The sequence below is a fragment of the Mus musculus genome, chromosome 17, assembly GCF_000001635.26.
Source record: "Mus musculus strain C57BL/6J chromosome 17, GRCm38.p6 C57BL/6J".
Taxonomy (NCBI): domain Eukaryota; kingdom Metazoa; phylum Chordata; class Mammalia; order Rodentia; family Muridae; genus Mus; species Mus musculus.
The window spans coordinates 3,379,277-3,401,172 of record NC_000083.6 but is presented as its reverse complement, the minus strand read 5'-3'; the positions used below and the strand labels follow the sequence as shown (position 1 = coordinate 3,401,172).

The window sequence follows — 21,896 nt, the reverse complement described above, 5'->3', positions numbered from 1 at the left end:
ATAACGCATCTGCCAGGCCAAGGACTAACCAGAACCTAACCACTCTGTCAGAATGAGACCTCAGAGCACGGGCAGAGATCAGTCGTGTAACTACAAACCAAGGGCACCAAGAGTTAGCAGCCTCCACCAGATGCTAAAATAATCAAGGAAGGCTTCCTTCCAGCATCTCAGAGGTCGAATGGCCCTGCTGTATTATGACCCCAGACTTCTGGTCTCCAGAGTTTATAAGAGCCTTGAAGTCTTAAATTCACCCTGGAGAAACGCAACTAATATCCTGATGCTGGCTCATACCGCAGGGCACTCTTCCAAATAAAGCTTGACAATTTTGTCCCCTCCAAAATTCATGTTGAAATGTCACTTGCCAATATCTGGTATTGTGGGAAGTGGGACCTAGAAATTACATCATGCAGGCCCTAGAGCTCCTCTTTCTGAATTGTCTGAATTCTTGAAGATATGAGGGTTTTCTTACTACAGCAAAACTGAATCTGTTTCTGTGAGAAAAACCTGCTCAACAGCAAGGCTGCCTACGGCCTGTCTTCTTGTGTCATCTCTTAGATTTCTTGGAACTTAAAAACACTGAGCAAAACCAAATCTGTGTTCTTTATGGATCTAGGGTCAAAGAATGTAACAATGCAAAGAAAGAAAAAGCTCGTCTCTTAATTAAAGACTAAGAGGGAATTGACTGGTACAAGAATGCCAATCACTAGTGCTTTATCGAGTAGGCTGGGCTAAGCCCGGCAAGCCGGAAATTCTCTGTAGCAACAGTACCAAGATGAGGAGGTCATGGTTTAAATGGAGCTTTGAACTGTATTAAACAATAACAAGGCAAAAATCCTCCCTCTACATAGATGTTTAAATCTGTCTGAGCTGATAAGATTTGTGAAGAGATGGAAAGAAGGTGACAGAGCAGGAAAAGAGGAGGAAAGAAGGTGACAGAGCAGGAAAAGAAGAGGAAAGAAGGTGACAGAGCAGGAAAAGAAGAGGAAAGAAGGTGACAGAGCAGGAAAAGAAGAGGAAAGAAGGTGACAGAGCAGGAAAAGAAGAGGAAAGAAGGTGACAGAGCAGGAAAAGAAGAGGAATGTAGCAAAGACAGAGGCGGATCTATGCGCACATGTGAAATATGTGCATGTACATACACACATGTACATATGGGTCTTTATTAACTTAGTAATGGCATACAGATATAGATATACCAAAGTATTCCCAATTTTTAAATACTGTGAGAATAGAATTAACAAGGTATCTGGAGACCTATCTCAGCTTCCCTCTAAGGATACCCTAACTCCTTCTATTTCTCTAGGCAAATAACTCTCCCTGTCACTTTGGACATACTACTTCAAGGCTGTGGATTTTCAGTGCTCTAAGATTCATTATTCAGCTCTCTTTCCACAGATATGGACTTTAAAGAGCTAGGGAAGCCAGGTTCTGGTCAACACTAACTTCATCCACACCTTTAATTCTGGCACCCAGAAAGTAGAGGCAGAGCTCAGGACCAGCCTGGTCTACCTAGTAAAGTTCAGAATAGCCAGGGCTACATAGAAGACCCTGTCTCGAAAAAAAAAAAAACAAATGAAATAACAAGATCCAGAAAAGGGGGGGGGGGGCGCTTAGAGGAACATCATAAATCAGATTCGGGCACACAGTTGAATCTTCCCAATAAATATTAACTGTTTTAAGAAAATCTGGAAGGGGTGTGTGTGTGTGTGTGTGTGTGTGTATCACCAGTAGAGCACCTGCCTGCTATGCAAGACATCCTAGATTCTAACCCCAGAACTACAAAAAAAAAAAAAAAAAAAAAATACAACTATACCAAGACAGAATTCTCGGGGATCTATAACTCACTAAGCAAGACTGAGTAATACCAGGACTGGCCTCCACTGCTATTCAAATGCAATTATCAGCTCCATGGATTTCATATACTCACTACTTTTATTTTCTTCAGTAGTGATGATTTCTTTCAATCTGTTCTATCCAAAACCCATACCTCTCCCACAAAGCCATCACTTTCTTGGCCTGTATCTAAGACACTCTTCGCTCCAACAGAGAAAGATGCTTTTTCTCTAAAAGTAAAAATATGTCCAAAATGACCTCGGCTCTGAATGTTTGTGAATGGGAAATGATTTTCTAAGACATCTAGCAATTGAGGCACAAGATCACACTAACTCCCGTTCTTATCACCATGTAAGTGACTTCTACAGAGCAGAGCAAACCTGGACGTCTACCCAGATCTGAGAAAGTGCCTGGGTTTACTTAAGGAGTATAATTCGGGGTTCATTCATTCTTTCCATATTTATGTCTCAAAGGAGCTGTGGAGACCTCGTACTAACTGCAGAGTGAGTGTGGCTCTACTCAGCACAAACTCAGTCCATCAAGAAGCATCTTCCGTCTGATGGAGTATGAGTGGGGTCACATTGGAAGGACAATCTCGCCCCAAGGACCCTGAGCCTCCCCCTTGACTATGCCCCCTAAGTATGGCCTAAGAAGGCTTTGTAACCAGTACTGGTGGTTTAATCTGAATGTATTTGTAACACCATCTAAGCTGGTGTTGTGGACCTGAGTCACCGGGTTCTGCATCAGCCTGTGAGCCCATGAAAACAAAAACCAGTGCCAAGTGTCCAACTCAGCAGAGAGAGGCCGAGAATTCCCACTCTGAACTGTCCCCTCTCTCTCTCTGTCCCAGCAACACTTCTGAATTTAAAAGGAATCAACAATATGACCCATTATTCTGTGGGTAGAACTGACCTGAACTTCACCCGGACGCCTCCACCCTCCCAAAGACGTTTCTATAAAGGACAGGATGGACTGAGGGTGCCTACCACACCCATGGGGAGACATCTTCCTACAGCTAAAAATGAACTTTCACTGCACGATCCCAGTTGCCATAGCATCTTTATAGTGAAAGGAAACAGATTGCCAGAATCCCTAGCCCTGACTTAAGGCCACAGTGAAAGGCTAAAACACACCAGGAAACCCTCCAGCAGCCATGCAGACGATCCCTTAACTCTCCAGATAGCCTAAAAATACACTTCCAAGTTATGACTTCAAAAGACCTTCCTATTTTCACTCTCTCCACCCACCAATTTTCTGAGAATTACATGCTGGGCCAAATGAATGACCGACCAAGCAAGAGGGACCCAGTCTAGGGTTTCTCTCTCCTGCTGTCGGCACACGCCCTCAGTTGGGACAGCGTGTGCTTGGAGTTCAGGCTCTAATGAATGTCACCACCCAGATCCCTCAGTCTGCTTAAACTGAGGGCCTCTTACCCAAAGCTACAATGTTTCTCCCCACCCACCCCCCTCCCCAAAAGCTCAAGACAAGCCTAAGGACAAATAACAGTGAACAGCAAATTGGAAGGCAGAAAATAAACACTTACTCGGCTGAAAGCTGCATTTGGTAGAATAACCAGGAAACAATAAATATACAATCTCAGTCACATATCAATTTCCCATTCCACCCTGAAAGAAATTGACCGGAAAGCTAAGCACCAGCCACTCACATTTTAACACAATCAGACTGAGACATGGCACTTTCTTCAGGTAGCTTGGGGGGGGGGGGGGGGCGGGGAGCAGACAGTCCATATGAATCAGCCTGGAGAATTTTCAATTCATAAAATATTCTAAAGCAACTGTAATACGTCACCTCGAGGTGTTTGAAATCACATATACACTAAACTTTGAGATAATAATTCCATTCTGTTCAGTAACTCCTGCTGAGGATAAACTAACGTGAGACAAAGCCCCATGCTGCCGAGGAAAGCTTTCAGAAAAACCTATCTTCCCAGATAAATTAAGTCTCAACCCACAAGGATAGACATTTTTATTACCTTACCTTGGTCAGAATGGTGGCTTTGGCCAGTTGTTCTCAGGAGCTTTTGGTTAACAAAGTTTCACCCAGCTAGAAGCTATGTTCTGTCTTCCTTTTGCCCTGCGAGCCAGGAAATGGTGTCTAACACTTCGACTGCTCAGCCGTTGAGAGCTAAAAACGGATCCTGTGCAATGCTGGATATATTTCTGTCTGCTCGTTACACACCCTCATCATGTTCAATTTTTTCCATTGATGGAACGCTATGAGGCAGACTTAACCAAAAAGCGGTTTTTCCATGGGCTGCCTGGAGTGATTACCCGGGACAGCCTGCCACCATGCTCGCCTCAGAGACACGGGGCTGCCCATGACTAGGCTCTTGTTGGGCCAGCAATCCACCATGACCACCGAAGTTCCATAGGAGTCTGGCTCCAAGGGTTACAGAATAAAGCCCTACTCACCAGGGCTGCCCTGGCGTCATTTATAAAGCCCTGTAGCACTGAGAATACACACCTATCATCCTTGTGTTTGGGGAAGCAGTGAAAACCACAGATGGAATGTTATGGTCAGAACTGCCTTTAGAACAGCCCCAGGAAATGCTGCCATGGTTTGCAGAATATCGAGTATACCCTCATTCTGTGTTCCTTGTTGGAATCGGGCTTCCCACCCCCCTTAAGTTAGCACAACAGAGTCTTACACTCAAAGTCCTTGGAAACTAAATGCGGAGCCATTTTATCCAGAGTATGTATTACATTACTGTAAATTAAGGCTATACAACAGAGGCAGAGTATTTTGAAGTCTCACTGTAACCATTGATGAAAGATGTTAAAAATATACAAGATTTTTTTCAAGTCATTTTTTAAAAAGATTTTTTTATTTACTATGGATACAGTGTTCTGCCTGTATGTATACCTGCATACCAGAAGAAGAAACCAGATCCCATTACCGATGGTTGTGAGCCACCATGTGGTTGCTGGGAATTGAACTCAGGACCTCTGGAGAAGCAGCCAGTGCTCTTAACCTCTGAGCCATCTCTCCAGCCCCTAGGTTATTTCTATACTAGATTTTTGTTGTTGTTGTTTTATGATGAATAGAATCAAATTACATTTCTGTTGTCATGCTTAAATTTATGTGTTTATATTCCACAGAATGACCAAAAGTCCTACATTTTCAGACATATAAATACACACACACACACACACACACACACACACACACACACACACACACTCAACCCATCCTGAACCATCCTGAACATGTGGCAAGAGCTTTATAATGGTAACATTCTTAATTTTAAAATGTGACAGAAGTCCTTCAGATGGCTCAGTGAATTAACTTTCTTGCTGGTACAAACATCATGAACCCTGGAAGCCACATAAAATGGCCAGATACAGTGGGGTACATCTGTAATCCTGGTACTTCTACATTGAGACAGGAAGAAATCTCCGGAAAGCTCTCAAGCTGGCTAGACTGCAGTACCCAGCACCTACCTCAGCAAGGTAGAAGGACAAACTGACACCGATATCTGTCACTGACCATACACACACTGTGGCATAAGTGCACATATCCAATAATTTTTTAAAAAGTGAACTGAGCTAAATATGCCATTGGTGAGTTATTAAGGACCAGATTCTACTATAGTTAGATAAACTTGTAATTCCCTATTTGGATTTTAAGACATATCTTGTTGACATGTATACATTCACACATATGAACCCACATTGAGAACAATATTTTACATAGTGTGACACACACTTGAGATGCTTCATGACCTCAACTGGAAAAAAAAAAAAACTGCAGAAAGTCATCAGTCTAACATTTACAAAGCAAATAGAACTGCCACAATTTTTTTTTTAATTAACACAGAGCCAAAAACTTTTAATACCAATGGAGTGGGTCTAAAAGTCACTCAACTCAGCACCACCGGGTACAGATTTAAACATAGATGCCTTAGCCTAACATGATGACCTATGCCTGCATGTACCTAGCACCTGGGAGGCTGAGGTAAAAATTGTTGTCAGGAGCTGAAGGGTAGCCTGGGCTACAGAGTGTGATTCTATCTCAAAGATAAATGACAGATAGCCGAGGTCAAAATGAAGTGACTAGGTGACAGAGCTGGTCAGCACAAGTCCAAGCAAAGGCACACCCCCAAAATAACCACATCCTCTGGCTGAATAAGAAGGTTGCCATGGAAGCCAAGTCACAGAACACAAAACTTGGGAATTCCCCAAAGATGTATTTTTGAAAGGCCCTAGGTAAATACCAAAGGACTAAGAATACTGCCACCTCAATGACCTCCAATTCCCTTAAGCCTAGCAGCATCTCCACTGTTACTTTTTAAAAAAACATGAGCAGGGAGGAGAAGGGGTGGTTCGGTGGACAAAGGGCATACACAGAGGGACCTAAGTTCCATCCCTGGCTCACACATAAAAGCTGGGTGTGACCAGGTCTGCCTGGAACCCAGGGCTGGAATGAGAGGAGATGGGTGGATCTGAGGGTCCACTGGATAGTCAGTCTAGCCAAAATGAGAAACTCCAAATTCCATGAGAGACCTTGTCTCAAAGAGATAGAAAAGATAGCTAGAAGTCAATGTCTGGCCTCCAGACTGTATCTCACAGATACATGCATGTGCATATGCCACATACATACACAAAATTAAAACAAGCAAATAAAAAGTGACCCATGTAACTCTGATACTGGAGAAGACTCCTAGATACACACAGGGAGAAATTCTGCCAGTAGGTAGAAACCCAGAAGCAGCCAAGAGGAGACACCCTATCAGCACAATTTTGCTTGTTTGGAATCACGTGAGCATCCATAGATTGTTCCTGCTTCTAGATTTGAAGGTAATTCTGATCTCACCATACGTTTTGTAAGTAGATCCCATTATGTCAGAACGAGCTATGACAACAAATCCCTGCCAGCTACGGTCTGATGTTTTTTGAGTGGACTTGTGATTATTGTTGAAGTCACTCTAGTAACCTTAGTATGTACCAGGTTGCTGTAGTTTAGAGTGACATAAGAGAGCTTTTCAAGCTTCTTAGACATGGAAGCTTCAATAAAACACTCTCAACTGAGATCTTCATCTCAAAATTCCAAAACTCAGAATATTTTTAAACCAGAAAGCCAGGCTTCATCTTTTTGCAGTTCCATTACAAGCTGGTGTAACGGGGCATATGTGTTAACGGGCATCTAAAATTAAACTCCTTGGCAAAGATCCCTGAGAAACATGTAAATTGCTACTTGGGAAGTGTTCACTTCAGAAGCATATAATACAAAAGCATATAGTTAAAGGCAAATACCATACAAGTGCTAACAATCATAGAATTTAAGTGGCATAGAATGAAATTAAATTTAATTTGAAGGGGTTCTCACTATATAGCTTTTTGGATGTTGTTATACTCAGAAAAAAATTGCAAATTTTCTTAATAAAAGGTGGGAGTAAATGGCATACGTGTTCACACATGTCAGTCCATGAAAAACACTGTTTTACTCAAATGCCTAGTCAAGACTAAACAAAACTTTTCCTCTGATTGTAATCAAGACTATGAATATTCTACATGGTGGGAGCACACATGCTCACAAAGGCGTGTTCATGAGGGTTTCTGCATTTATTGGAGAGGAGATGGAAGGTGTAAAATAATAAAATGATGGAGAAATTCCTCTAGAATAAATTGAAATCTGGTCATGGGAGAGTAGACAGGAAGGACAAAAAGCCAGAAGACAAAGAGGACAGCTATGAAGCCTGGCCATAGCAGTTATAAGTCCTCAGATACTGTGGGGAGCTGCAGGTGCCTACACAGGATCTGTATGAGACTAGGTCCATCAAGAGTCAGCCACAGACAAGAGGATCATGGGAAACAGACTGTTCAGAGGAGCTATTGGCAATGGCAAGTTGCGGAGGGAGAGGAAGTCACTGTGTTCAGTAATGTAGCCACTGCGGATACCCATACTCTAATGGACAGCTCCATAGCCACACCCATCCAGGCTGCCCTCTGACTAACCTCAGAGAGTCACAGAGCAAAAGCAAAGCTGCAATAAAAAGACATCAGAATCGAATCCGGATGTGATAGGAAGAAGAGTGTGGGTGGGGATAAGAGGGGTGCCAGTAAGAAGTGCGACCAGAATATATTATGTGCAAGGGTAACATTGTCAAATAATCATTTATTTTTAAACGTTGAGGACTTGGTGATAAGTGTTTGTTAGCATGCACCAAACATTGGATTTGATATTCAGCCATGAAAAAAGATCAAAATAATTTATACAAACACATATGTACTACTATCACACAAATAACAATAAAAAAAATAAAATGTAAAGATAATGAAAATATCTCAGCTCCCAGGTCAGCAACTCACTTGACTAATATTAATACTCTCTAAACTCTATTTGTTTCTTCATAAAATGGGGTGGGGAAGAGTAACACCCACCACAAATGAGAACAAAACTAAATATACTAAGTAATTTTTTAAAAGGTCAAGAAAAGCTGGATAGTGGTGGCGCACGCCTTTAATCCCAGCACCTGGGAGGCAGAGGCAGGCAAATTTCTGAGTTCGAGGCCAGCCTGGTCTACAGAGTGAGTTCCAGGACAGCCAGGGCTACACAAAGAAACCCTGTCTCAAACAAACAAACAAACAAACAAACAAACAAAACAAAACAAAAAACAAAAAAAAAGTCAAGAAAATCTATAATTTTTTTTCTTTCTTTTTCTTAATTAGGTATTTTCTTCATTTACATTTCAAGTGATATCCCAAAAGTCCTCCAAGCCCCCCCACTCCCCTACCCACCCACTCCCACTTCTTGGCCCTGGCATTCCCCCATACTGAGGCATATGGGGGAGTTTGCAAGACCAAGGGGCCCTCTCTTCCCAATGACGGCCGACTAGGCCATCTTCTGATACATATGCAGTTAGAGACACAAGGTCCGGGGATACTGGTTAATTCATATTGTTGTTCCACCTATAGGGTTGCAGACCCCTTTAGCTCCTTGGGTACTTTCTCTAGCTCCTCCATTGGGGGCCCTGTGTTCCATCCAATAGCTGACTGTGAGCATCCACTTCTGTGTTTGCCAGGCCCCGGCATAGCCTCACTAGAGACAGCTATATCAGGGTCCTTTCAGCAAAATCTTGCTGGTGTATGCAACGGTGTCAGTGTTTGGAGGCTGATTATGGGATGGATCCCTTTGTATGGCAGTTTCTAGATGGTCCATGCTTTCATCTCAGCTCCAAACTTTGTCTCTGTAACTCCTTCCATGGGTGTTTTGTTCCCAATTCTAAGAAGGGGCAAAGTGTCCACACTTTGGTCTTCTTTCTTCTTGAGTTTCATGTGTTTTGCAAATTGTATCTTGTATCGTGGGTATTCTAAGTTTCTGGGCTAATATCCACTTATCAGTGAGTACATATCATGTGAGTTCTTTTGTGATTGGGTTACCTCACTCAAGATGATGCCCTCCAGGTCCATCCATTTGCCTAGGAATTTCATAAATTCATTCTTTTTAATAGCTGAGTAGTACTCCATTGTGTAAATGTAACACATTTTCTGTATCCATTCCTCTGTTGAGGGACATCTGGGTTCTTTCCAGCTTCTGGATATTATAAATAAGGCTGCTATGAACATAGTGGAGCATGTGACCTTCTTACCGGTTGGAACATCTTCAGGATATATGCCCAGGAGAAGTTTGTGGGATTCTCTGGTAGTACTATGTCCAATTTTCTGAGGAACTGCCAGACTGATTTCCAGACTGGTTGTACAAGCTTGCAATCCTACCAACAATGGAGGAGTGTTCTTCTTTCTCCACATCTTTGCCAGCATCTGCTGTCACCTGAATTTTTGATCTTAGCCATTCTGACTGGTGTGAGGTGCAATCTCAGGGTTGTTTTGATTTGCATTTCCCTGATGATTAAGGATGCTGAACATTTTTTCACTATTGCATATGCCAGCAAGATTTTGCTGAAAGGACCCTGATATAGCTGTCTCTTGTGAGGCTATGCTGGGGCCTAGCAAACACAGAAGTGGATGCTCACAGTCAGCTATTGGATGGAACACAGGGCCCCCAATGGAGGAGCTAGAGAAAGTACCCAAGGAGTTAAAGGGGCCTGCAACCCTATAGGTGGAACAACAATATGAACTAACCAGTACCCCTGAGCTTGTGTCTCTAGCTGCATATGTAGCAGAAGATGGCCAAGTCGGCCATCAATGGGAAGACAGGCCCCTTGGTAATGCAAACTTTATATGCCCCAGTACAGGGGAATGCCAGGGCCAAGAATTGGGAGTGGGTGGGTAGGGGAGCAGGGTGGGTGGGAGGGTATAGGGAACTTACGGGATAGCATTTGAAATGTAAATAAAGAAAATATCTAATAAAATTTTTTTAAAAAGAAGGTAAACTGAAACAAAAAAATAAGAAATGAAAACCTAACAACAATAAACAAAAGTTAAAAGTATGCTGTGGTCTTTATCCAAACAAGATTCCTGAACACTAATCCCTCACATGCATAAAAAATCCATTTTTCTGATATGGTCCTACCACCACCACCACCACCACCACCACCAACAACAACAACAACAACAACAAGGTTCTGGACACTTCTTGCACAGAAGGGCATTTCCTGTGTTGCCTGTGAAGTCCTTCAGACCACATGGGCTGAGCCAAGAGGGAACTGAGATGAGCACCCGTAGAACCACTGCATGCAAGAACCCAGAGAGTTTCAGAAATACTGCCGGGGTTGGTGAGTTTTCTCCCCAGCAGACCTAAGATGACCTAAATCTACCAGGTTGTACCAAACACAAAGGCTTCAAACCAGCACAGAAACTAGAAAGGACAGAGGTTAGCAGCTTTCTTGTCCAAAGATTTGCATCCCAGATAAGATGCTGAAAACCCACACAAATATACTTTTTGTTTGCACCTCAGTTGTGGTACCCAGGAAGCTAACCAACTCACCCAGGGTCAAAGTTTACAGTCCCTCTGGCCTGTCCTCCAACACTGCCCTGTGATTTAAAAAAAAAAAAAAGCAACTGTTTATCTCAAAATTTGTCTACAAATGTAAATTGGAAGTTGGAGAGATAGCCCAGTGGTTAAGAGCACTGGGAGAACCCATATTTGATTCCCCACCCACAGGGTGGGTCACAGCTGTCAATAACTACAATTCCAGGGCATCTAAAGCCTTCTTCTGGTCTCTGTGGGCATTGCATGCACATAGCATTTACACATAAATGCAGACGAAATACTCATAAACTTTAAAAATGAATGGAAATCACATATAACTAAGATCTTGTTAAGATCATTTATTGCTAGAAAGATCATTGCTTTAAAACTTACTGGTATGATGTGAATGTCCAGTAAACGTGCTCGTGAATGCATGATTAGGGGAGAAATGAGCTACAGAGGGTGTTTATGGTGGAGTGGAAGTAAAGGTGAAAGAGGACCATGTGCCGTGGTCTCAGTCTTTCTGCCATAAGCAGAAGAGTCCCTGTTGAGAGAAGAGCAAGCTCGGTAAAGATGCAGTCCTGTGACCCAGCACACACCCAGAGGAACCTCAGGCAGCACTTGAGGGAGATACCTAAGCATCCACATTTACAGTACTCTTCCCATAGCCAAGCTATGCAAGCAGATTAGGAGTCTAGCAACTGACAGAAAGATCAATGAAAGCACGGTATCTGCCTATACTATAGTGGAGTTTTGTTCAGCTTTAAGAATGAAATCAAGTCATTTATTGGGAACATGGACAGAACTAGCAATCACCATGTCAAGTGAAATAAGACCAGACTTCCAAAGACAAAACATCACATGCTTCCTCATAGGTGCAATCTAGACATTTTGTTAAAGCTATGCAAATAGGAAGGGAGCTCCTTGTGAGGAAGAAACGGTCCCCACAGGAGGAGAGGAGGTAAAAGAGGCTAATGGAGAGCTATAAACGATCAAAAAGATCACATATGCACAAGAAAATACCATCAAGAAATTCATTATTTTATCCAGTGAATATATGCAAACAGTAAAACCACGTGTGATCCCTGTCCATCAAACGAAAGTGTCCAGGATCTCTGACTGCAGTCCATTGGCCAGCCTTCTGAGGTATTTCCCAAGCCAGGCTGCTTCGGGCTCAAGGGAATTAATTCCTCAGCATCAGGACTACAGGGCAGTGGAGCCACACTGCCCACTGGCTACAGGTTCCTGCCTCTAGATCTGAGGAGGCCCTGGAGGTGACAGGGGACATGCTGCATAAGCCCCCAAAATTGCTGCCATATATTGAATAAGGAATACATTTTTAACTTTTAAAGCAAACTAGAAACAACTTCGAAATCTCTGAGTCAAAGAAAACTTAAACTTGAACAATGTACCATTTTAAAGCCAGACAGGGTAAATCTAAATTTCAAAATAGATACTTTCTGAGTGTTTCAAAGATCTCAGATGTGCAGAAAGAAAGAAGGGAAAAAAAAAAAGCCTTAAGAATGGATCATTATGGAGATGAAGATTGTATCATGAATATTCATAAGATTCAAATGTTATCTTATTTACAAGTTCAAGTGTTATCTTGCATCATAGAACAAGCAAGACAACTTGCAGAACTGGTTCTCTTCTCCAATGTGAGCCCTGGGACTCAGGTCAGCCTGCGTGGCAGGCACCTTTACCCACTGAGCCATCTTGTAGCCCCAGACCTCATTAATTTAACAACTAGTTTCTTTTCTAAGAATAAGCAAGTATTATATGACAAAAATGAAAATCTAAAACCAATTCTTCATAAGCCTTCCTTCCCAGGGATTTTTTTTCTATAAGTTAATAAATCCAAATTAAATGCACCACGTGAGTTTGTTTTGGCTTGGTGGTGTTTTTTGTTTTATTTGTTGTTTGTTTGTTTAATAATTGTGCGTTTTTAATTCTCTAATATATTACATCCTGACCAGTTTCCTTTCCTCCCCTCATCCTAGCCTATCCACTTCACCTCCCTTCTCCCCAGGTCCAACCCTCCCACCCCCAATCCCCATCTCCCCTCAGAAAAGAACAGGAACACCAACCAAACATCATATAACAAGCTACAATGAAACCAGGCACATAACATCAACTCAAAGTAGGACAAAGGCAACCCAGTAGGAAGAAAAGGGTCCCACAGTAGGCAAAAGAGTAAGGGGCACCCTTCCCCCACCCCCACCCCCACCCCCAGTTAGGATTCACACAAGAAGGTCAAGCTATTCTGTGCTGAATGTGGAGGTCAACCTTGTGGAGGAAGAAAGGAGGTGGGAGATGGAGACACCACAGGCTCCTGAGATTCCTGAAGAGTCCTGATCTCTAAATTGACTGCCAGCACACCTGTGAGACAGCAAAAAAGGAACTGAGGCCAGGGCGATAGCTGCTTCCCCCATTTTCACAGAAGTCCTCTTCCCCCTCCTTCTGAGTTACCTCATTAGTCAGGGCTTTCATTGGAGTGCAGTGTGTCAAGATATGATTGGCCGAGGATTTAGATCAGTTCAAACACTGTATGTAAGTTTATGGGCTGGGCAATAAACTCAGATCTGCATCCTGATGCTGGTCTCTGGAGTCGAATTTCCTGGGATGCGTTTCCTCTCAGCCCCTACTCCCCTGTCCTCGGTCCTGTCCCCACACTAGTCAGCCCTAACATATATGCAGAAAACCTATGTCAAACCCCTAAGGTTTCCCTAGCTCTGTGCATTCCCATGAGTCCCAGTCAGCTGATTATGGCCTTGTTCTCATGGTGAGTCCTCGACCTCTCTGGTTCCTCCAATCCTCCCCTCCCTGACTCTGCAGAATTCCCCAAGCTCTGTCTACTGTTTCGTACTGGTACTCTGCATCTGCACCCATCAATTGCTGGATGAAGTCTTTCTGGTCTTTTTGATGGGCTTAAATGGGGATGCATAGATCTCCTTGGGAAGGAGAAATAGATTTTTGTGGGTAGACTGGGGACAGGTAGCATTGAGAACAGAAAGAATCAGGTGGCAGAGGAAGGAAGGGAGAAAAGACTGGGAGAAAAGACTGGAAAAAAAGACTGGAATTGGGGGGGGGCATTTCAGGGACACAGTGGAAACCTAGTGTAATGGAAACTCCAAAGAATCTACAAGAGTAACCCTAGCAAAGACTCCTAGTAATGGGGGACATGGAGTCTGAACCAGCCATCTTCTGTAACCAGCCAAAGCCTCAACACAGTGGAAGGAGTGGGACACCAACCCAGCCACAAAACCTTCAACCTACAGTTGAGTGTGTTTATGGAATATATGTGAGGGACTACTCACAGAAACACAGATGACCCTCCCCCCAAAGCAGCAATACCACCCAAAAGTCTGTCCCCAATGTGGATGGTGACTTATCCACAGGTAATTGATGGAGTCCTCTCACTTCAATTAGTCTTCCACAGGCTCCAAAACCTAACATTTCCAGAGTTCCTAAGACTCCAAAGTCATATGAAATTAGGACAGAATTCCATACAAGTGACCAGAAGGTACAGGGTTAGGGGGATGGCTGGAGTCTCAGGTGAAGGTTCTGTGACCCTCCCTATCCCCACTCCTTACTTCTGTAAGGGAAGGTCAACAGTCAATAAAGCTGGGCTCAGGGGTCTTTGTAACACAGTTGTTCTGATGAGAATGATGGCTACTGTGTCCAGAGAACAGTATTCCACAGCACAGTTCAATCCCCAGAGTTTGTGTGAAGAAAAAGAAAAAAAAAAAATCAGGTGTGCACAGCCTATAGTCCTAGAGCTGGATCCTAGGGGTGAAAACATGGTGGGCTCTTGAGCTCATTGGCCACTGAGCCTAGCTAAGTCAGCAAGCCAGGGCAGGGTCTCAATAAAAATTTAAACAGACAGCTCCTTAGGTTGACCTCTGACCCACATGGAGACACATGGTTACATCACACAGACACACACACACATATGCCTGTTATGCACCATGCATAAATATAGGTTCTAGAACCAGGCGGTGATGAACTAGTCAGAACCTCTAGCTCCAACAAAGGCAAAAAATTGATACACAAATACAGGAATGGATGAACAAGCAAAGCACCTAGCAGGGAAGGACCAGCATTCAGCAGAAAATTAAGATAGGGTGACTGAGGGCTGGTGAGATGGCTCAGTGGGTAGGGGCACCCGACTGCTCTTCCGAAGGTCCAGAGTTCAAATCCCAGCAACCACATGGTGGCTCACAACCATCTGTAACAAGATCTGACTCCCTTTTCTGGAGTGTCTGAAGACAGCTACAGTGTACTTACATATAATAAATAAATAAATCTTAAAAAAAAAAAAAAGATAGGGTGACTGAAATAGAGCTGCAAGATCATTGGATTGGTGGTTTCTGGACCCTTGGAGGTAGATCCACGAGCTGAGAGCTAATTTTGTACAATTACAGCAATGCTGGAAGTTTGTTTTGTGAGTGCCAGTCTGCAAAGCAGCAGGGCTGCAGACCCTTCCAGCTTCCCAGCAGCCTCTTTCCCATATACTGCCTTGAGTGTCAGCCCCTCCAGCAATATGTCTACTGGGGAAGATGAGGAGGACACAGCCTAAACCACACAGTGGAAGTCTTATCACACTTTGGTAGGTTCTTTATGTCCAGAGCTTGGGGCTTACATGATGCTACAACTCCAGCCAGAAACTCTACTTTCTACATGTTCTCAGGTGTGGGGGAGGGGTCCTACTTACCATGGAGTTTGAACATGTGCCAATCAGTATCTAACATCTAAGACTCTGCTCATGGGCTCCTTCTTCTCCATCCGGAGTCCTAGAGAGGAACTGGCCAGAATTCCACATGAGCAGATCATCCAGCCAAGTGCCTTTGTGATAATTTACTCAGACTGGAGCCTAAGCCTGCCAGATCCTCTGTATCAGCAGTGGGGAATCCACTGCCCTCCCCCTAGATAGTAAGTTGTGTCCTCATGGGGATAACAGCTTTAACTTGAAGACCCAGGATAGTGCAACTGGCATAGTCCTTCTAAAAATATCATAAGCCAAGTACAGTGGTTCATACCAGTAATCCTAACACTGGAAGAGTGAGGTAGGAGGGATGCTCGAAGTTCAAGCACAGTCTGCCTATAGAATGAGATCTTGTCTCAAAATCAAACTAACAACAAAGAAAAACAAACAAACAAAACAAAAACAAAACTTCAACTAGCAAATAAAGACACTTGTTACCAGGCCCTATAACCTGAGTTCTGTTCCTAGGAACCACACAGTGGAAAGATAAAACTGAGCTGGGTGGTGGTGGCACACGCCTTTAATTCCAGCACTTGGGAGGCAGAGGCAGGCAGATTTCTGAGTTCGAGGCCAGCCTGGTCTACAGAGTGAGTTCCAGGACAGCCAGGGCTGCACAGAGAAACCCTGTCTCCAAACAAACAAACAAACGATAAAACAACACCCCCCCCCACACACACACAGGTTGTCCCCTGATGCCCCTGTGTATATACATACAAACAATAAATAAATGTAAACAAATATTTGGGTTTTTTATATTGTTTGTTTGTTTTAAACAGCCCTGACTTGCCTGGATCTTGATATGTAGACCATGCTAGCTTCAAAGTCACAGAGATCCTTCTGCCTCGGCTCCCAAGAGCTGAGATTAGAGGTATATACCACCTTGCCCAGTTTAATAATTTAAAACCACAAGAGACAGGTGAAATTGACCCCCCCCCCAAAAAAAAGACATAAATGGCGCCAAGAAAACGTTTAGTCATCTGGTCTACCAGTCAAGATGGCCTGCTACATGGAATAAATCTCATATTGACAAAGAAGAAAAAGAGGAGGAGGAAGATGGGCTGGAGCGATGGCTCAGTGGTTAAAAGCACTGACTGCTCTTCCAGAGGTTCAAGTTCAATTCCCCACCACCACATGGTGGCTCACAACCATCTGTAATGGGACATAAATAAAGTTTGAAAGGAAAGGGGGGTAGGAAGGGAGAGAGGGAGAGAGGGAGAGAGGGAGAGAGGGAGAGAGGGAGAGAGGGAGGGAGGGAGGGAGGGAGGGAGGGAGGGAGGGAGGAAGGAAGAAGAAAGAAAGAAAGAAAGAAAGAAAGAAAGAAAGAAAGAAAGAAAGAAAGAAGGAAGCTAGCTCTATGGGCTCATATATTTAAAAAAAGAAGAGGAAGAGGAGGAGAAAGAGGAATAGGAAGGGGAAGGGGAGGGGGAAGGGAAAGGGGAATGGGGGGAGGAGGAGGAGGAGGGGAGGAGGAGGAGGGGGGAGAGGAGGAGGAGGAGGAGGGAGGGGAGGAAGAGAGGATTGTCCTTGTCTGTAATATCATCATCAAAACCCATCACGGGTCCAATGTTAGCCTTACTCAATGTTCCCATCTGAACAGCAAAACGCCAACCCCCTGTGGTAGTACAAATGGAATGTCCCTAATAGTCTCAGACATTTGAATACTTAGTCCCCAGCTGGTAGTGATATTGGGGGAATGGGGTGGAAGGCGTGGCCTGGCTAGAGGCAGTATATCACTGGGGGCATGTTTTGAGGTTTCAAAGGCTTCCCACTATTCCCAGTGTGCACTCTGCTTCCTGTTAGTTGTTCTAAGATGGAAGCCGTTGACATCCAGTTTCCAGCTGCCACTGCCATACCTGCTGCTGCTGACAGATCTGCCTGCTGCCATGCCTGTCTGCTGCTATGTTTCCCCACAAGGATGGTAATGGACAAAATTCAAGGACACAAAAGTTAGCACTTTACAGTGTCAGTGGCTACATCAGGGACACTTGTTTGTTAAAAATTTAATTCAAGAAGTATGTACTGAATAACTGTTTTCTTCAAGGCACTATACTAAGTTGTCAAATGATGGTGTCCTGCTCACAGTTCTACAGTCCATAAAAAAGCCATTCAATCACACTGGGCATCAACAAAATTGCAGCCCAAGATGAGAGACTCTGAAAATGGGATCTGGCCTTAGTCTTCAAGTAAACTCAAATACGAGAATTATAACACCCTCAAAACAGAAATCACTCACATCAGCACCGGGTTGGAGCAGAGTAGGCCATTCTCCACTGGGGTCCTGTGAGTGGATTTTTGTTTGGTCAGTTGGTTTGTTTTTTGTTTGTTGGTTTTGTTGTTGTTGTTTTGGTTTGTTGGTTGGCTTGGGCTTTTTGAGGCTGAGTTTCTTGTCTAATAGCCCTGGCTGTCCTGGCACTTATTATGTCAACCAAATGTGTCCAGGTTGAACTTGAACACACAGAGTTGCACCTGCCTCTGCCTCTGCCTCTGCCTCTGCCTCTGCCTCTGCCTCTGCCTCTGCCTCTGCCTCTGCCTCTGCCTCTGCCTCTGCCTCTGCCTCTGCCTCTGCCTCTGCCTCTGCCTCTGCCTCTGCCTCTGCCTCTAGTGCTGGTATTAAGGGTATAACAGCTGGTATAACAGCTCTGTGAGTGCTGTAAAACAGTTCTCTATGCTGGGTGTAGCCATGAACCCCTTGTGATTCCAGCACTCAGAAGACAGAAGCAGAGGCAGGATTGCTGCATGTTGAAGACCAACCTAGGCTGCACAGCAAGACCCTATCTCAAAAAAGGGAAAACAACAAAATCATTGTACAAATTCTTCAACACTCCTCCTGGGACAGAGTAAGGCTGTTCTCAATGCAACCCTACTAATTACAGTAGCTTAGTTTGAAACACCAGGTAGTGTATTGCCTGGTTTTCTTGGGGTACTTGCCTTGAAGCCCTGAGCCTTTGTATCTGACATCATACTTGGTTTCCTCAATCTCTGTGTCTGCTGTATTTTGTAGCACACGATAAGGCTCTTCTAAGAACCCTGTCTCATCCCTAGTGAGGCTAAAGTAAATTGATTTTGCCCTAGAGTCTAAAGTTTGGCTTCTGGATACAGAAGCAGTGTTTACCTGGTTGACTTACTGGCTCTGGGAATGACAGGTGTAAGTTTCTTCATTAGAGAACTGCGAAGGTCAGTTCCTAGTCCCTTCCAAACAGACAGTGGCACCAATGCTCTGAACACTTAGTTTCAGGGGAAGCCTCTGTCACAAACAATACGTGTCCTACTTTACAGCAGTATGCCAGGCCTATGGGAGAGATATGAGGCCCCAAACCACCTTGAGACAGCACCACAGCCCAGAGCCAGAAATCATCTGTGCTAAGCAGAAGAGTAAAGACCTACCTATGCCTTCCTTGGTCCTCCTTTTTCTAGCCCTATCCACATTCCTAAGCATCCCATTCATCGCTACCCCTAGTGCTTTCTCAGAGAGCAAAGACAGGAAGAGAGGAAGGACCAGACTCATACACAAATAAAACAAGGGTCTCGTGTGGAGGAGGTTAAGCGGTCTGAAAATGTCGCAGACCACTTCATCACCTGTCCTTCCATAGCCCCTGACATCTGTTAGCTAGCCCCACTGTCATAAGGTCTAAGCACAACAGCCTGAAAATACCAGTTGTGACAGCTGTGGGAACTAGGAAGAAAGAGCTATACATTTAGTCGTTATAGAAATACCGTGTGTGTGTGTGTGTGTGTGTACATATACATGCATGTATATATATACATGTATGTATGTATATATAAACACACACATATATACATATATGTATATACATACTCCCAAGTGTGAAGCACCTGTCACACAGGTGTGCAGCACCTACTTTCCTTACCTGCTTTCATATTGAAGAGCTCTTCACAATTGAAGCATGAGGACAAAAAAAAAAAAAAATCAACCACGGGATAACAAAGGAGAATTCAGAACAACCAACCAATTAGTATGACCATACAAAAGTCAGTTTAAGCAAGAGAACAAAATATATAAGCAGAGCCTGATAAACACCAGCGATTTGGGCATTTTCTTAACAAAAGTTGGGAATGAGAAGGAAATGCGAAGACCTGTTGACTCTAACATGAGAGAGGGTTAGTGGGGAGATGGGGGAGTATGCCTGGGAAGATGGTGCAGTCAGTAAAGTGCTTGCTGTTCAAGCATGAAGACCAGAACCCATGTAAAAAAGTGGGGTACAGTAGTCTGTGTCTGTAATCGCTGAACAAGAAAAACAGAGGTGTTAGGGTCCCTGGGAGCTCAGGGGCCAGCTAGCCTAGCTATGGTGGGCTTCAGGCCCAGTGAAAGACCATATCTCAGAAAATGAGGTGGAAATACATTGAAGAAGATGCTGATAATGACATCTAGGGTCCACATGCATGTGCACATGCACACTGATGTGCCTGCACATACACACACAGATACAGATACACACACATGCATAAACACACATATGCGCACACATGTGCACATATACATGTATGCACACACATGCACGCATACAAACATGTACACAAGTCACTAAGAACAAGGAAGAGCCGTGTGGTAGGTATCACTCTAAAGGATGAACAGCAGAAAGCCAAGGGCAGAGCAATCTGTCAGCTCAGCTATGCCTGCATCAGTAAGTGTATTCATATAAACACCTAAGTGTGCTCATCAGAACCCATGCAGCAGAGGCTGAGACATGTCTACAGAGCCAAGTAATATGGTCCTCAGCAGACCCAGCAGAATGACTGAGTCTTGGGGACCAAGAAGCCACAGGGCAAGGCTGACTGGGACACATCTGCCTATGAGGTGGTTCCTAGGAATTAGTGGAACTGAGGGGGTGGGGAGCCTTGCTTAGTCTCTTAGATGCTTAGATGGGTGAGCCTGATCAGATGTGTTCTCTATGGAACAATTTTCTATTCTTGTTTATCTTTTGCTTTGAACTTGGGATCTCACTACACACAGCCGTGGATGAACTCAGAACTGCCTGCGTCTGCCTCCCAGGTACTGGGACTAAAGATGCCACCAGGACCATTTCCTGACACCCAAAAGCACCCAACTCCACTTCTGTGGAGTATACAAAAAAGAAACCAGTGCTTTGATGTTCAGCATCGCCTAAGATCCTTTTATGGTGCTGTGATCCCTAATCCTCAAGGCCTTCTAACTGGATTTAGACTCTCTTAGAAGATACACTATTGAGAACATTTCTGGAGAGGTTTAGTGAGAAAGCAGAGCCATCCCAGAATATAAACGGCACCAATCTGTGGAATGGAATCCCCAAATGATTTAAAAAAAGAATTGCAAGGAAGCCAGCTGAGCACCAGCCTCCATCTCTCCTCAGCTACCTCACACTGCAAGTATTGTGCATTCTCTGTATCCCTTTCAACCAGGAGCCAGAATAAACTCTTCTTTCCTTCAGCAGCTTTTTGCAAAGTGTCAACATCACCTTGTAAAACACAAGGGAGAGAATGATAAAATGGACAGGGCTCCCTTCACTCGAATTAGCATAGGCATGAGTGAGCCCTGATGACACTGGTCTCATCTCCAGCATCTCAGGATTCCAGCCAAATATGGAAAGATTTAGCTTTGTATACATCGCTGGGTCATTCTCAATCGGCCTTTGAGATGATGGAACTATCTCACTCTCCCAGACTTTTCAAAGTGATTACGCTCCCTCCCTGGAGACAAGGCACAGGCTGGTGTTTCAAAGGACCAATGAGTACATCCCGACTGAGCAGTGCCCTCAAGGAGACAGTGACTTCAGAGTCTGAACTGAGGAAGAATGTACTGACGACCTCAGGGGTTGTAGTGTTCAGCGGGGCGGGAGCGGGGGGGGGGGGGGGGGGGGGGGGGGGGGGGGGGGGGGATGAGGGGTACGGGGGGGGGGGCTATCCCCAAACTGCAGCTGCCGGCTGGTGCTGTTCCCTGATCCAGCACAGGTTCACCCCAAGGCAAGAACTGTGGATCAGAACCGAACACAAAGCCTCAATTCAGATGCTAATTTTTAAAGATTTACTTTGTGAGCATAGGTCTGGGTAAGCCTGTTTGTGTGTGTGTGAGAGAGAGCCTGTGTGTGTGTGTGCACGTGTGTGTAAGCGTGCTTGTGTGTGAAGCAGGTGTCAGATCTCTCAGTTGATATTACAGGATGCCTGTTCGTTAGTTGGTGCTGAGACCCAAACACCAGGCTTGAATGGCAGTCACTGTGCCGCCATTTCAGCCAGCAGGTGCCATTTTTATGGCAACACTGTGACTTAGGCAATGCCACCCTTGATACTTGAGGAGGCCATGCTACTTTCTTTTTAAAATTTATTTCATGTATATGAGTACACTGTAGCTTTATCCATAAGCAAACACTTAGGGAAATGTAAACTTCTGTTTCTACACTTGTCAACAAAATGTACT

The 21,896-nt window shown here is 44.1% G+C and overlaps 1 protein-coding gene across 7 annotated transcripts in view; it reads right to left on the bottom strand.

The window, feature by feature from the left end:
• Tiam2 (T cell lymphoma invasion and metastasis 2) overlaps positions 1-21,896 on the bottom strand; it is a 193,085-nt gene that overhangs the window by 118,225 nt on the left and 52,964 nt on the right. The window contains exon 1 of one of the 7 annotated variants that reach the window (XM_006523226.1): positions 19,357-19,377. The exons of 4 other annotated variants lie outside the window; for them this stretch is intronic. The gene's annotated coding sequence lies outside the window, so the exon portion shown is untranslated. Of the gene's footprint in view, positions 1-3,828; positions 3,967-11,115; positions 12,143-19,356; positions 19,378-21,896 lie in introns of those variants that run through there. 2 more of the 7 variants (XM_030249767.1, NM_011878.2) reach the window with 2 other exon arrangements.